This window comes from Phascolarctos cinereus, unplaced genomic scaffold, assembly GCF_003287225.1.
Source record: "Phascolarctos cinereus isolate Bilbo 61053 unplaced genomic scaffold, phaCin_HiC Scaffold_726;HRSCAF=1367, whole genome shotgun sequence".
Taxonomy (NCBI): domain Eukaryota; kingdom Metazoa; phylum Chordata; class Mammalia; order Diprotodontia; family Phascolarctidae; genus Phascolarctos; species Phascolarctos cinereus.
Window position 1 is genome coordinate 95,896,331 of NW_027556098.1, and position 14,991 is coordinate 95,911,321.

A 14,991-nucleotide genomic window follows, 5' to 3' on the forward strand; every position below is an offset into this window, starting at 1 on the left:
GAAAGGACTGGAGCTAAGATCAGCAATGGAAATTAGGTTAAGGAGGAAGAACATGGAGTACAATTCCATTGACCTCCTGGCCCTACAGATAGATATGCAAGTCATTAAATTGTGTAATGTTAGCAGACTCAGTGTTCACAATGTAAAATAATAATAATAATCTCTCCTCCCCCAAAAAAGACACTTTGCACCACTAAATATCTTTTTATTACTGCATTGAAATGATTCTGAGATTAGTGTTGAATACAACAGACCTATTTAATATCAGAGAATGTGTCAGTTTTCATCTTTTTGTTTCTCAAATTAAAATTTTTGTCCAATGAACAAATAAAGACAATACAGGAGGAACTGAACTACACCCAGAGAGTCATTCTTTCGATGTATAAAACTGAAGGACGAAGGATAAAGAAGGTTCAGGAACAGTTCACAGCTTCTCCAACTCCAATGGGTTGGTCTCATTAGACACCCACAGACATTATTTCAACTTGCAGTGCTCACCATGAACCAAAAAAGGCAACCACAAAAGTAACTGTGGCTTATGGACCAATGTCTATCATCTCAGTGGATGAAGAAGTAGAGAAATTCTACAAAGAACTACAAAGCAATCCTATAAAGTAAGTCAACCCGTATGTTGATATCCAGTAGACTTCACTGTGAAGTCAAGTAAAACAATGGTGAAAATCACAGTGAAATGTCAAGGAATGAAACAGGCTCAAAGCCTAATGCCCATGTATTACTACAAATACTTTCTTCAAGAAGAGGTTCAAAAAGCATTGAACCTGGAGTTGACTCTACCTTCTCTCTATACTCCCTTGATGACATCACCATAAGTCCTTTATCACAGGTCAGCAAACTGTGGCCTGACCCAAAGACACATATATATCTCTAGATAAATATATATAGGTGTATCAATACATAAGTGTGTAGGTGTATAATTATATTTTATATATATTTTTTCATGCATATATATTGTATATTTATAGATATAAAAAAATAAATTACCTGATGTTTGGGATTTTTTTTTGTTTTTGACTAGACCCCTGTGATTTCACTGATATAAGGAACTCCTGATGAGCAAATTCCTTCCACTAATGCAAATTAGCACATGCTTTGATACATGGCTCACCATTTCCATGTCTGTATCTCTACATAGGCATACTTTCATGCAGAGATAATGGCCACCAGGAGGTCTGAGACTTGTTAGTTTTTTGCTTGAAACCTATGTAAATTATATGTTTCAAAGCACATGCTGATCGTCATTGGAAGGAAGAATTTAATCACATACAGTTCCCTAGACCAGTGAAATTGGAGGAAGAGTATACTAAAGAATAAAGAAGCAAACTATATGTGTGTCTGTCTGTCTGTCTGTGTGAGATAATATATAAAGCCAATGGCTGAGAAGGAGCCAATATACTTGTCTGATGGTCTGGGACTGACTATGTTACATATATTTTTGTCTTTCTTTGTAGTATTGTCGAGTGGTTTTGTCATCCATTTTAAACTGGGTGGATTTCAAAGAAAATTATAATGTTATATAGAATTTTGTTTAATCAAAAAAACTACTAATTATATGTTAAAATAGCATATAACTACCTATGTATAAACTGTGCACATCCAGATTGCCTAACATTGGGGCCTTTTTGTCCCCTACCAGGTGGGTGGGGGTAGTCTCTTTTTATTGTCTGCCTGTCTTTAAAACTGGTGAGACTGAGCTGGTCACTCTTTGTCTTTTGGGCCTGTGTTCTTTCTCTACTGTTCTTTCTGCAACTCCCTTTTTCTCCCAGTTCACCCACAGTAACGATGTTATGTGACAGGGTAAGGTCTTTCCTTCCTCTCCTCCTTTCATTTACCCCAGTTCCAAGATTGTCTTCTGTGCTGTTTGTCCTCCTCACTTCCAGGTGTCAGAGCTGATCCTCATGAGCCTTGGGAGTCCATGACATGGAGGCCTTGGAGCCAGGATTGCACATAGGATGATGCAGCTAGCCAGCCCAGTATGGAAGTCCTGAGGAGCCAAGGTGTCAGGGCCTCAAACCTGAGTGGGGTTTTAGATTTGTAACTATGACTATGCTTCATGTAAACTTAAGTTAAGCTATGAACCTAATATCCCTCTCCTCCTCCTCGGAGACAAAGGTTATACAACAAGGGAGGAGAAGGAAGAGGCTTCCATGTTAGGCAATCTGGACATGTCCAGGTTACATTCCATATGAATGTTTTACATATATACATACATACACACATATACATATATACATATATTAATATATTATTATATTGATATATTAATATATTTTACTAATTATATATTAATATATTAATTAGATGGTTATAATATTGTACATTTATATATTTATATATATATAAATTGATCGATGCCATTATAATTCTGAATAACAGCTTGTGAATCTATGCCATGAATCAAGCACTTATGAGTATTTGAGAGTCTGTGCAAACATTCACTTATATGTACTTTGACAATATGACAATAGAGTTTCAATTTTTATGCAGCTGACACTTTTTTTAACTGATTATCTTAAAACATAATTTCTTATGAATAAAGTTACAGTTTGGGAATTTGAGGTACAATTTTATTTTGAAACTCTAAATGAGGTCATGAAGAGTGCAGCATGACTGAAATGAATGAACAATAACAACAAAAACATATTAAACATTTAAAATTATTATTCTTTCATTATAAAACTTTAGGGGCTAAATATATTTTACAAAAAAATTCAATGTATTCACATAGCCTACATAATATCTGATGTCCAAATTATTTAAAAGTTTTTAAAATAATATTTTGTGGGATAAAAAAATCTATCTTGTGAGAGGTTAATTTTACATCTGTGAATTATACTAGTGTTACAATTCGCAAAAAGTTGCCATTTGTAAGGTTGCATTTTGCAATATGAATTATTATGATGTGATACATGTGATTTGGGTTTGCTTTACGTGTTCCTTAAATTTTTACTCTTGTGTGTCTTTTAAGAATAAAGACTTTCTTTTCCTATTTCATGTTTTAGTTGTAAATCAAGCCAGAAACATTTGTTGTTGGGTGTTTTCTCCACATCAGTACAAATCTCTTACAAAAATTTCCCCCTCTCCATGTTCCTCCTCTTACCTCACTCTCCTTTTCCTCCTCTCCTATATCCTTTTCCTTGTGCTTCCCTCCCCTTTTCTTATTTCTCCTATTTCGCACCTTGCTGGGAAACATTTTCTACCAGAGCCTAAATCTATTTTCAGTAGTTATATATACATATACGCACATGTGTGCATATACACTCATTCATACACACAAACATATACGTGTATATATATATATATATGTATGTATGTATGTATGTGTGTGTGTGTGTGTATCTTGGGCAGTCACTGTTGATATATCTATGGCTTTATTGATATATATGTATATATGCGTGTGTGTATCTGAGGTGCCATCTATGACAGAGCGTGGAGGAAGAGAAAGGAAGAGAAAAGATAGAAAGTAATCTAAATATATATGTGCATATAATATGATCTGTGTGTATACAAAGATATACATATACATAAATGCCCATATTAAATGGATATATACACACATATGGGTAAACAGATCATACTACATATATGTGTGTGTGCATGTGTATACATACACATAATATAAAGGAAATGCTATGTGTATAAATATACATGGCATTCTGTGTGTATGTATCATATATATGTATGTATGTGTATACACCTTTCATGACAGTACATAGAGAGGTAGAGAGTTATTTATATATTATATTTATGTATATATATTATTATCTACCTATCCATGTGTACATATATGCACAATGTACATATCTGGATAGATTGGCATATATGCATGCAACATATAGATAATGATGTGTATATGTGTGCATATATGCATATATATACACATACACATGGCATTCTCTGTGTATATGTGCATGTATACTCTGACTTTACTAATTTAATTAATAGCAACATGCTCATAGCTATATCTGTAGTGCTAAGATTTTGAGATAGATACATAAACATGTTAGATAGATATACAGGTAAATATATAGATAAACATGACTGAAGTTGTATGTGATCCAAAGAGCAATGGAAAAACACATGGTGGTTGGAAGGGTTCTGCACTATAACTTTTACACAAGAAGTGGCCAAAAAAAAAAATTACCCTCATGGACATGTATAAACAAAAAAAAAAAGTAGTGAGCAGGTCAAGTAGTAAAGATGAGAGACAAGTAATCTAAGTACACTCAAGATATTATATGAACCTAAGGGAGATCTCTGGTGTGCTAAATGAGTCTTCTTTGGGATTTATAGAAACAATACATAAAAAGGATATAAATCCAGAATTGTATGAGAGAAAAAGAACAGGAAATTGCAATGCTCTGATGACCCAAAGATTCTCCATGAAGCAAAATTCCATCCTTTTAATACCTGAAATGCTCCAGTTATGTTACATGGTCGTTAATCAGGGAAGAATAAAATTTGCAACGTAACAAAATTTCAGGTCACCCAACGAGCAGTAGAAAGAAGCATGATGAGCATGAATAGGCAACCACAAGATACTGAAGATGCATTATGTACAGAGTACCGTAAGGAGAGTATCAAGATACATATAACTGGAAAAGGATGTGAGTTACTCTTAAAGTGGGAGTAAGGATGAACATTTCCATGGCCCACATGCTGCTCTTGTCTACACATAAATTCGAGGCCTTTAGGAAATGTCCAAACGTGTTCCCCTCCTCCCCGTGTCACATCCCCAACCCCCACCCCCAGAAATGCCATGATGTAAGGTGGGAGGTTAAACAGAATAAACATGTTAGGTTAGAATAAAAAGAATACCATATTTCACCGCATAATTGACACAGATTTTATGCCAAACATAAAAATCATTTATTACTAAATTGTCTTTGTTGCAAGATTAGGATGTACAGAATACTTGTGAATATACATTAAAATTGAATACTAACAATGCATGTGTGCTGAGAATTCTAGGCTTTCTGCTCACAATCTGCGAGAGATAAATGCGTATCCATATGCCACTGGTGAATATTTTGCTACTCTGTTTACCTTTTAAGCAATATGATGAACAGAATTATACCATTCAACAATTATTCAATAAAAGGTTATAAACCAATTTTTGGACTGAAAAAACAGGGTGAGATGATTATACGGTGGCAACAATTACGTGGTGAAATACCGTATACTATATAGAATAAAAAGGTATGGATGAGCTGCTGCCTGCACCAGTGGAGGGAATGCCCACAAAAGTGACATCACAGACTGATTGAAGCATTAAACTTTTTAAATTATTTTAACTGTTGATTTAAAATTTTTTCATGGTTTTTCCCTTTTGTTCTGATTCTTCTTTCACAACATGACTAATGTGGAAATATGTTTAACATGATTGTACTTGTATAGTCTATGTAAGATTTCTCCAGTGGGTTGGGGTGATAGGGAGTTTAAGAGGGATAGAAAATTAATGCTTAAAAAACTAATTTTTTAAAATAAGTTATTTTTAAGAGCCCTCAGAAACCATTTTGAACTAGTTATTCTCCTGTATTTCTTCCTTATCCTCTTTCTCCCATCTCCTTTGTTGCCCATGTTTTTCAGGGTTTCTTCAAAAATCTCCTGTATCTCTGCCCCTAAACGACTAACAATTGAAAAATATTGAACTGCTCCTCAATTCAATTCAATGAGGATTTATTAAGCACCTGCTATGTGTCAGGCACTGGGTTTAGGACCTGAAGTTGAAAAGACAAAAAGGGCCCAGCCTCTGACCTCAAGGAGCTTACAATCTACCAGGGAGAAACAATATTTACATGGATAAGTACATCAAATACCAAACACATACAAGCCATATGGTGGGGAAGGGTTCTGACAGCTGAGAATCAAAAAAGACCTCCTGAGGAAGGTGGCATTCACACTGAGCCTTTGAAGGGAGCTCAGAGCTCCAAGAGGTTAAGATGAGGAGTGAGCACATTTCAGACATGAAATGGTCAGTCTGACTGGAATGTGGAGTGTGTGAGGAGAAGGGATGACATGTGATCAGTCTAGAAAGAGATTGGAGCCAGACTGTGAAGGGTTTTACATGCTAAACAGAGTCCCAACTTCATTCTAAAGACAACGGGGAGCTTTTGAAAAAACGGCAAGGTCAGTCTAGTATTCTAAAAGTAGCAGTCTGAGGGGCAGCTAGGTGGTGCAGCGGATAGAACTGGAGTCAGGAGGACCTAAGTTCAAATCTGCCCACAGACACTTCCTAGCTGTGTGACCCTGGACAAGTCACTTAACCCTGACTGCCTAAAAAAATAAAATACAATAAGCAGTTTGGAAGCTGCTTAGAGGATGGACTGGAGAGAGATTAAGTGGTGATGATGTGATTGTCAAAAAGGGATTAAGTGTAAGAGATGTTGTGGAAGAAGAATTGACAAAATTTCTTTTGTCTGAAACAGGACATATCTGTCAACAGGCAATAATAACATCATGAGATGTATGTGAAAACCAGGTTTCTTACAAGAGAAATGAACATACATGTGGAACCCAAATGGTTCACTGTCCTTACAGAAGTTTGCATATTTATGACTGTACAACAAAAGGAGAAGAGAACAGGAAGAGGTGTGACATGGGAGGGGGAAAGGTGCAGTAACCCCTCCCAAAGCTGAGGAGACAGGTGATGGTAAAAGCCACATTCTTCCCCCCTCAGCAACTGACTATGAAGATAGGATGGTGCGCTTATCTGCAAAGGACCCTACTGCACAAGCATTTTTCCCAGCCAAGCATGAACTGGCGGTGCCTGTCTTGCCTCCCAAGCACACACAGGGAATCCAGCTTGGTATGCAAAAAACAAATTATGGCAGTGGGGGGGGGGGGGCTTAGTCCTTGACACAGGCCCTGGGTCCAGTGTTTCTGGAAAATACAGCAACTCAAAAAGAAAAGTTCAGGGGATCCCTTAACAGCCCTTAACATATCCCATCAATTTATTATTACCTATCTGCTATAATGGAAGCTTTTCTGAAATTTCAAAGGTTACACCTTCAGAAGAATGTCTTCATTTGTGGACTATCTTGGTACAGTGGATAGAGCACTGGGCTTGGAATCAGGAAGACTCATGTTCATCAGTTCAAATCACACCTCAGACACTTACTAGCTGTGACCGTGGACAAAGTCACTTCACACTACCCAATTTTGTCATCTGTAAAATGAGCTGGAGAAGGAAATGACAAACTATTCCAGCATCTTTGCCAAGAAAACCCCAAACAGGGTCACAAGGAGTCAGACACAAGTGATACAACCACACCACAACATTTATCATTATTAAAAAATATTCATTGAGTACATGAGACTACACTAGGTAACAATGAAGTTAAGGGAATATATTAAATACTCTAAAAGTCTAAGACAACAAATGCTTTCTAATATGAGTATGTAAGTAAATGTTTTCACCCACGACATGAGGGTATAATCTCTCAGCTATCAACCCCATTGGTACTTTTATGATTTTATACCAATGCATCTATGGGTGGAGGCATGGGTGTGTCTGTGTATGAATATGTATGTATTACACACTATATATATATATAATACAGATTCAATTATGTATTAAGTTACCTACTACCACCAAACTCTATGCTTGAGTGGGTGCTAAGGATAGAGAGACAAAAGTAAACAGCACTTCTCCAGAAGGAGCTTCTGCAACACAGAAGGGCAGTATAGTTACAGGGGTGGGGAACTTGAGGCCTAGAGATCACATGTGGCCTTGCAGGTCACTGGGTGTGGCCTTTTGACTGTGTCCAAGTTTTACATAACAAATCTTTTTATTAAGGGGACTTAGACTTGAGAACCTAGAGGGTCGGCCTTGAGACCTCAGGTTCTCCACCCCAGGACAAAGATGTCAAACCACCAGGCCCCAGGGAGAGTGGCACCAGATTAAAATTAATTAGGAAATATTTAACAAAACAAACAAGAATACAATAGAACACTGATAGTGTTAATATGTGGTTTTCTAAGCCAATATGTAGCCTCAGTTATCCTTATGTAAGATTTGGTGACCCTCATTTCCACTTGAGGTTGACACTGCTGGTCTAAGAGGCATTGACCTAGAGCCAGCAATTTTGGAGTCAAATGTCACCTCTTATACTTACTAGCTGTGTGACCATAGACAAGTCACTCAATCTCTCTGAATCTGTTTATCATCCATAAAATGAGGGTGTTGGCATCGATCCCATGAAACTTGAAAAGGGGAGATGGGTAATAAACATATGTGAGTGTGCATGTATGTATATTTGTGTGTGTGTATGTACATGAGTATGTATATGTGTGTATTTTAACTTTCTTTCTTTTTTTTCAGCGCTTAGAGTACTTGATCTGGCCTGAACTCAGGAAAACCCGAGTTCAAAGTTGGCCTTAGACACTTACTAGCTATGTGACCCTGGGCAAGCCACTCAACATACCTGTTCTTCAGTTTCCTCAATTGTAAAATGGGGACAATAACCTGCCTCCCAGGATTATTGTGAGGATCAAATGAGATATTTGGAAAGTGTTTTGCAAACTTTAAAGCACTATATAAATAAATGCTACCTATACAACCACTGTCCCAAACGTCTTAGAGCATTATAAAGCTTTAAGAACTTAAAACTTAGTTTTTAAAACTACTTAATGGCTTTAAAAGCTCTTAAGCTTAAAACTGCACTAAGACTGTGGGAACATATAAATGCTGGCTAAATCGTTACATGATTATTGATACAGATTTTATATATACATATATATCTACACAAAATAGATACAAGGTAACTGGGGAAAGGAAGCACTAACAGCTAGGTGAATCAAGAAAGGTTTTAACAGAGTATGTATGTGTGTACATACACGTTATAATTCATGCTTTTATACAAAACACAAATGCAGATTTAAGTTCACATAATACATGTATATACGGAAAACAATTATTCCTCTGCATGATCTCTCAAATTTGAGGGAGGGAGATAAAATCAAGCAATGACTCTGCAGACTCTAGCTGAGGTGGTCACAGATATGTCACTTAAACACTCTCAGCCTCAGCTCATCTCTACAATGGGAACAATAATAGCTCCCGACTTCACAGAGTTGTTATGAAAATCAAATGAGATATTTGTAAAGTGCTTTGGGAAACCTTAGAGAGCAATATAATCTTAGCAAGTTTTCTTGTGGTTTAGCCACAGAAAAGACATCTCACCTGAGTGGACCGAGGGCTAGGCTCTCAGGTGCCCGGAGGCGGCCCTCCCTCTCATGCCCGCCCATCCCGAAGGCAATGTCGCTGCTGGGGTTGTGGCTTCCTCCGCTCCGCTCCCGGGAAGCTTGCGCAGAGCCTGCAGCTGCCAGGTGTGGTCGGAAGCTCCAGCGCCCTCCATTTTCAGGGCTAGTAATGCAGCAGGTGAGTTGCTACACACCATTTAGCCCATTCAGGTTCCATGGCCAAGGTCCTCCATCTGTATGCACAGACCGACCCCCCCTTCAGGGGTCCGATGAGGGCGGACCCCGCAGCACTGGGTCCACCCAGCGCTGGGTTCGCCTTGCAATGGCTTCGCTAGCTCTGCTCAAAGGCGGCCCACTGGACACTCGCCTTCCGAGCCTGTAAGCTGGCTTCGTTCAAAGTTTGAGAATCAGTTGAAATCCTTTTGGGCCCAAGACGTCTAACAATTTGCTTTACACCATAAAACTGCTTAGCAGCGAGTGGGCCCCAGAGGAGAATGGGGCGCCAAGGGGGAGCGGGAGGCTGCAAGGGCAGTAAGGGAAAAGGAATTTACATTGCTGCCTGGGAACCAGGGACTGGCCTGGGAAGAGGGGGAGAAGCACTTGCGGGGGTTACATACCCCCGCGCGCCCCTCCCCCCCGCAATACCCAGCTCACCCCCTCACCCAGTAGTCCTTGGAACCATAGGCTGGCTGCGGACTGAACTGGGGCATCCGGGAACCGCCTGGAGCCCCTCCTCCTCCTCCTCCCTTCACTTAGCAGTAGCAGCAGCTAGCCTGAGGGAAACTTCAGAGGCAACCCTCTATTACGCGCTCTCAGTCTCTCTCCCATATACCCAGCTGGGACAACTATATGCAAGTCAGAACTACTTGAAAACTCCGCCAAGAATTGCCTAGGGCTTTGTTCAGCTCAGGCTTGGAGGCCTTGTAGTGTGGTGTGGTGAATAAGCACCAGAGTCTGGAACATCTGCGTTCAAATCCTTCCCCAGATATTCACTAGCTGTATGTGTGATGCTGGGCAAGTCCCTTAACCCTTTTTCAGCCTCCGTTTTCTGGGGCGGGGGGGAAATGGACTCAAAGATCATAGCCCAGATCTATGATTTGTTTAGTGCTTTGCATTTTCAGGTGCACTATTTTATTCCACCCTTATAAAAGCCCTATGACATAGTACAGGTATTATCACCATACTCTTTATATAAAGGAAAAACGTTTGTTAAGAAACTATTCATTAAAACATGCCTATAGAACATAGACTTTCAGGATGAAAGTGACCTTAGAGATAACTAAGTCCAACCCCTGCCCTCATTTTACAAGAGCCTCATTTTACAGGCCCAGATATGCAAAAGGATGTGCCAAGGTCATACAAGTGGTAGAAGTAGGTCCAAGATTTAAACCCAGGACCACTGATTCCAAATGCTACATGTTATCCACTGTGCCAGTTTTGCTTTCATCTGAGTTCTATTTGGCAAAGTGCTTCATCCACTTCATTTTATTAATTACTTTTCTCAAAACAGTATTTGTTCCCATTCAGATACATTCAGTATGTGTGTATGTGTGTGCCAGAACAAATAAAACAGACTAGCTAAATAGCTAAAGTCTTTTATTAGAAAGGATAAATGATAAATTAACCCAGAAGCACAGAATCCTAGTGTTGTCTGTATAGGATTCAAAGAAACTTAAGCATTTCTGGAGTTTACATGCGTTTCTGGAGTTTATATAATGTGAAGTTATTTTTATATAACTCTCCTAGATATAGTTCTTAAAATATGACAATAACAGTGCATGTTCATAAATAGATATTTGCATTAATCAAGAATATTCTGAAACAGAACAAGCCTGTCAGCATAAAAAAACCCTAAGCACAAGTCAAATTTTTGAGCCAAGGGGTGATAGTTTTCAGGTGAATTGTAGAAAATAATTTTCACTGTTAGATTAATTTTTGAAGTAGTGGATGTATTTTATTTGTTTGTGTGACCAGCACAAGGATTTTGTATTTCTTGGTATATTTTTTTCATTTATCCTTCCCACTTAATTATGTCAACATATACTCACATCTGTATGCATACATATATACATACATGTATTGTACATATGGATATATGTAACAGAGATCAACCAATTAAGTCAGTCCCTATGAGCATGGACAGAGTGTCACTGATTCAATACAGAGAAGAAGCTGGGGAGCCTGCTTCTGGGAGAGCTGTGATAAGCATCTAATAGTAATGTGTATGGGAGCCTTTTGGAGCACATGCAGGCATTCTGTACATGCTATGGTATGCTAATCATGTGGTAGACAGCAGCCTCGATGATTGTTCATAGTTGTGAAATCAGAAGGGGTGCCTTCAAAAGGCATAAGTTGTCAACCCTTTTCCCTGTTGGCTGGACTGCTTCCCTGGATGACATCTGGTCAGGGACAATGCTGTCCTCCCCACCAAGGCCAATTTGGGCCCCCAAATACAGGCCTTGGCTGGCTGACTTGATGTTTGTCATTTTGTTTTACATGAAGTTGGAGGCTACTAACTTGTTTCATTTTTTATTAAGTTTATTATTTTTATTTTTCAGGTAACAAGAATTTTTATTAATTTGTTCTTCCCACTACTAACTCCCCGCTGAGCAAATTGTAAAAATGAAAACAAAACAAAAAAAACCCAAATCCCTCAATACATACCTATTTTGCCTGGCAAAACAAATCCCCAATTAGCTATGTCTGAAAATGTATATCTCTTTCTTCATTTTAAGTTCATTACCCCTGTCAGGAGGTGGATGGTATGTTTCATTTCCATTCTTTTGGCCACATAATTTATATTACTGCTATTGATCAAACTTCTAATGTCTTTCAATGTTGTTATTATTATATAAATTGTTCCCCAAGGTCTGCTCATTTTTCATTCTGCATTAATTCATAAAAGTATTCCTAGTTTCCTCTGAAATTATCCCTGAATTCTTGGAGTAAACCTAACTTGGTCATAGCAAATAAACTTTCTAAAATATTGTTGTAGTCTGCTTGCTAATATTTCTTTCAAAATTTTTTCAATAGTGTTCCCTGGGGATATTGGTCTGTGGTTTTCTTTCTCTGCTTTTGACTCTCCTTGGTTAAAATTTCAAGACTGTATTTGTACCATAGAATTAATTTGTCTTTGGATTTTTGATAGTTAACTAGAGAATCCATCTGGTCTTGGAATTTTGTTTTGTAGCTTCTTTTAACTTGGGAGTTCATTTATGGATTGTTCGATTTCTTTTTCTGTTATTTTGTTACTTAGATATTCATTCTCTTGTTGATCTAGGTATTTTACATTTCACAAATAGTCATCTATTTCCTCTAAGTTATCATTTTGTTAGCATATAATTGGGCAATATAGTTTCTAATAATTTTTCTTTAATTTCCTCTGCAATTAATATAAGTTTTCCTTTTTTCACTTCTAATACAATTTGGTTTTACACTCTTTTTTTAATCTGATTATCTGTTTATCGAATTTATTAGGTTTTTTTCTTCTTGAAAAACCAGTTCCAGTTATTTATCAATTCAATGGTCTTCTTTATTTAAATTTCATGAATCTCATCGTTTTTAAGGCTTCTATTTTGTTATTTAGTTGGGGGTTTTATTTGTTGTTGATAAAGTTTTTTTCATATACACCCAATTCTTTGATTTGTTCTTTCTCCCTTTTGTTGATAAAAGCATTTAAAGATATACACTCCCCAGAAATGCTTTAGCTACAGTCAATAAATTTTGGTATATTGTCTCATTATTGTTATTATCTTTGATGAAATGTTCTATTGTTTCTATAATTTGTTTTTTGACCCACCAGTACTTTAGAATTATGATATTTGGTCTCCAGTTACTTTGATTCTTACTTTAAGAGCCCTTTATTGAAAATAATTTATTGCATTTAATCAATAAATGATATATTTAAAATATCTGCTTTTATATATTTTTCATTAGGTTTTTATACCGCAGTACATGGTCAGTTTTCACCAGTGCCATACATAGCTAAAAGTATGTAAAGTATTTTCTATTCCCATTCAATAATTGCCAAAGAACTATTATCATCTTTAATTTTTTCTAAAGTTCTAATCAGATTCTTAACTCATTTCTTATTGTCTTTGGATTAAATGTGTTTAGGTCTGAAATGGTTACATTTCCTTTTGGGGAAAGAAAGTACCACAATTCCTTCAGCTCCCCAACGCCTCCCTTCACTGCCTTTAAGGCTCACAATGAGGCCAAAACCCTAGGGAAGTTGATAATCAATCTGAACTCATTCCTCAATGATCAGCAGACTCCCACCTGGTTACACTTTCCCCATCCCAGTGATTTTGAACTCCTAGCTGCTATCATTCAAACCCCATTCTCTATCCCCACTATCTGTGGGGAACTTTCCACGTTAAACCTTCCTACCCCTTCCACTATTCTTTCTAGAATGTCTGCTCCTTAGGTAACAAAAGCACTTATCTTAAATCCTTTCCTTTCCCACTCCTTCCATTTTCAGGCTCTCACTGAGACCTGGCTTAGTTTTGATGACACAACCTACCTAGCCTCCTTTTCCAGCATTGCTTATACTTTGACTCATTCCTCCCTACTCTCTAGTGAAGGTAGGGGACATGAAATATTCATTGCTTCCCACTGCCACTTCCTGGCTCTCTTTCTATTAGTAACACTCAATAACCTTTCCTCCTTTGAGGTTCATGCAAACCATGTCTGCTACACAATCAATTCTGGGAGCTTCTATCTACCAACCTCTAGAACACTTCTCTGCCCAGTGCCACTTCCCAGTGCCCAGTTCACAGTCTTTCTTCCCCAACTCCTGCCCCCTTCATCCTAGAGGACTTCAACATACATATTGAAATTTTCTTAAATACCCTAATCTCACAATTCTTTAACTTACTCATTCACACATGACTCCTCCATCCCATCTTAGCTACACACAAAATGGTCATATCATTGATCTTGACATCATTCACAGATGGTCCTGAACTCTGAAATTCCCTTATCTTATCATAATCTGTTGTCATTCCACTTCTCCCTCTGCCTTACAAACCCTAACCCATTTTTCATCTTCACCATGACTTCCAGTCCTTCCACTCCTCACTTCTTTCCATTGTCATCACCCCTACGTTAGCCACACTCTCCTCTCTTCCTCATCTTGACCCTTTGTGAACCAGTTCAACTCTATACTGTCCTCTTCTCTCAAACCTGGCCTTCTTATCTTGTCCCTGATCTTCTAATGCCAAGACTGAGATCACTCCCACCTTCTGTCACCTTTGCTCCTACTTATGTGGTACTGAGTGAAGCTTCACAAAACTGTGCTGACTGGGTCCACTACAGATTTATATTAAATAATCTCAACAAATCTCTCATTGTGTTAAAGCATCTTTTTAACTTCTCCATAACTAACTCACTGTCTTACCACAAAGGTCCTATCTTTTCATCCCTGCTCAAACCTCCCACAGCTCCTCCTTCCCCCAACCTCTCCTTGCAGCTGAGATCCCTGCTTCATATTTCACTTTTTTAAAAAAGCCATTCATCAAGAACACTCTCTTCTTTACTCTTCCTCACCTCACATCATTAAGCTGTCTTCTGCCACTTTCTGCTCCTTCACCCCTATCTCACATGAAGAGGCGGGCCTTCTCCTTACTTGAGCAATCCCTTCTACATGCACAGCTTATCTATTTTGAGCTCTGTGCATGACTGACAGTGTTAGGAAAAAACGTTCTTGACAGCCATACTTAGCCACTTAGTGAGTGCATCATTATGAATAGAATGTTGGACTTGGACTCA

The 14,991-nt window shown here is 38.0% G+C and overlaps 1 long non-coding RNA gene across 1 annotated transcript in view; it reads left to right on the forward strand.

Annotated features, from left to right (window-relative positions):
• The first annotated feature begins 9,316 nt into the window (after positions 1–9,316).
• The window catches only part of LOC144454500 (uncharacterized), a 65,939-nt gene continuing 60,264 nt past the window's right edge, over positions 9,317–14,991 (forward strand). The window contains exon 1 of the long non-coding RNA XR_013482936.1: positions 9,317–9,400. This is a non-coding gene — a long non-coding RNA (uncharacterized LOC144454500). The remainder of the gene's footprint in view (positions 9,401–14,991) is intronic.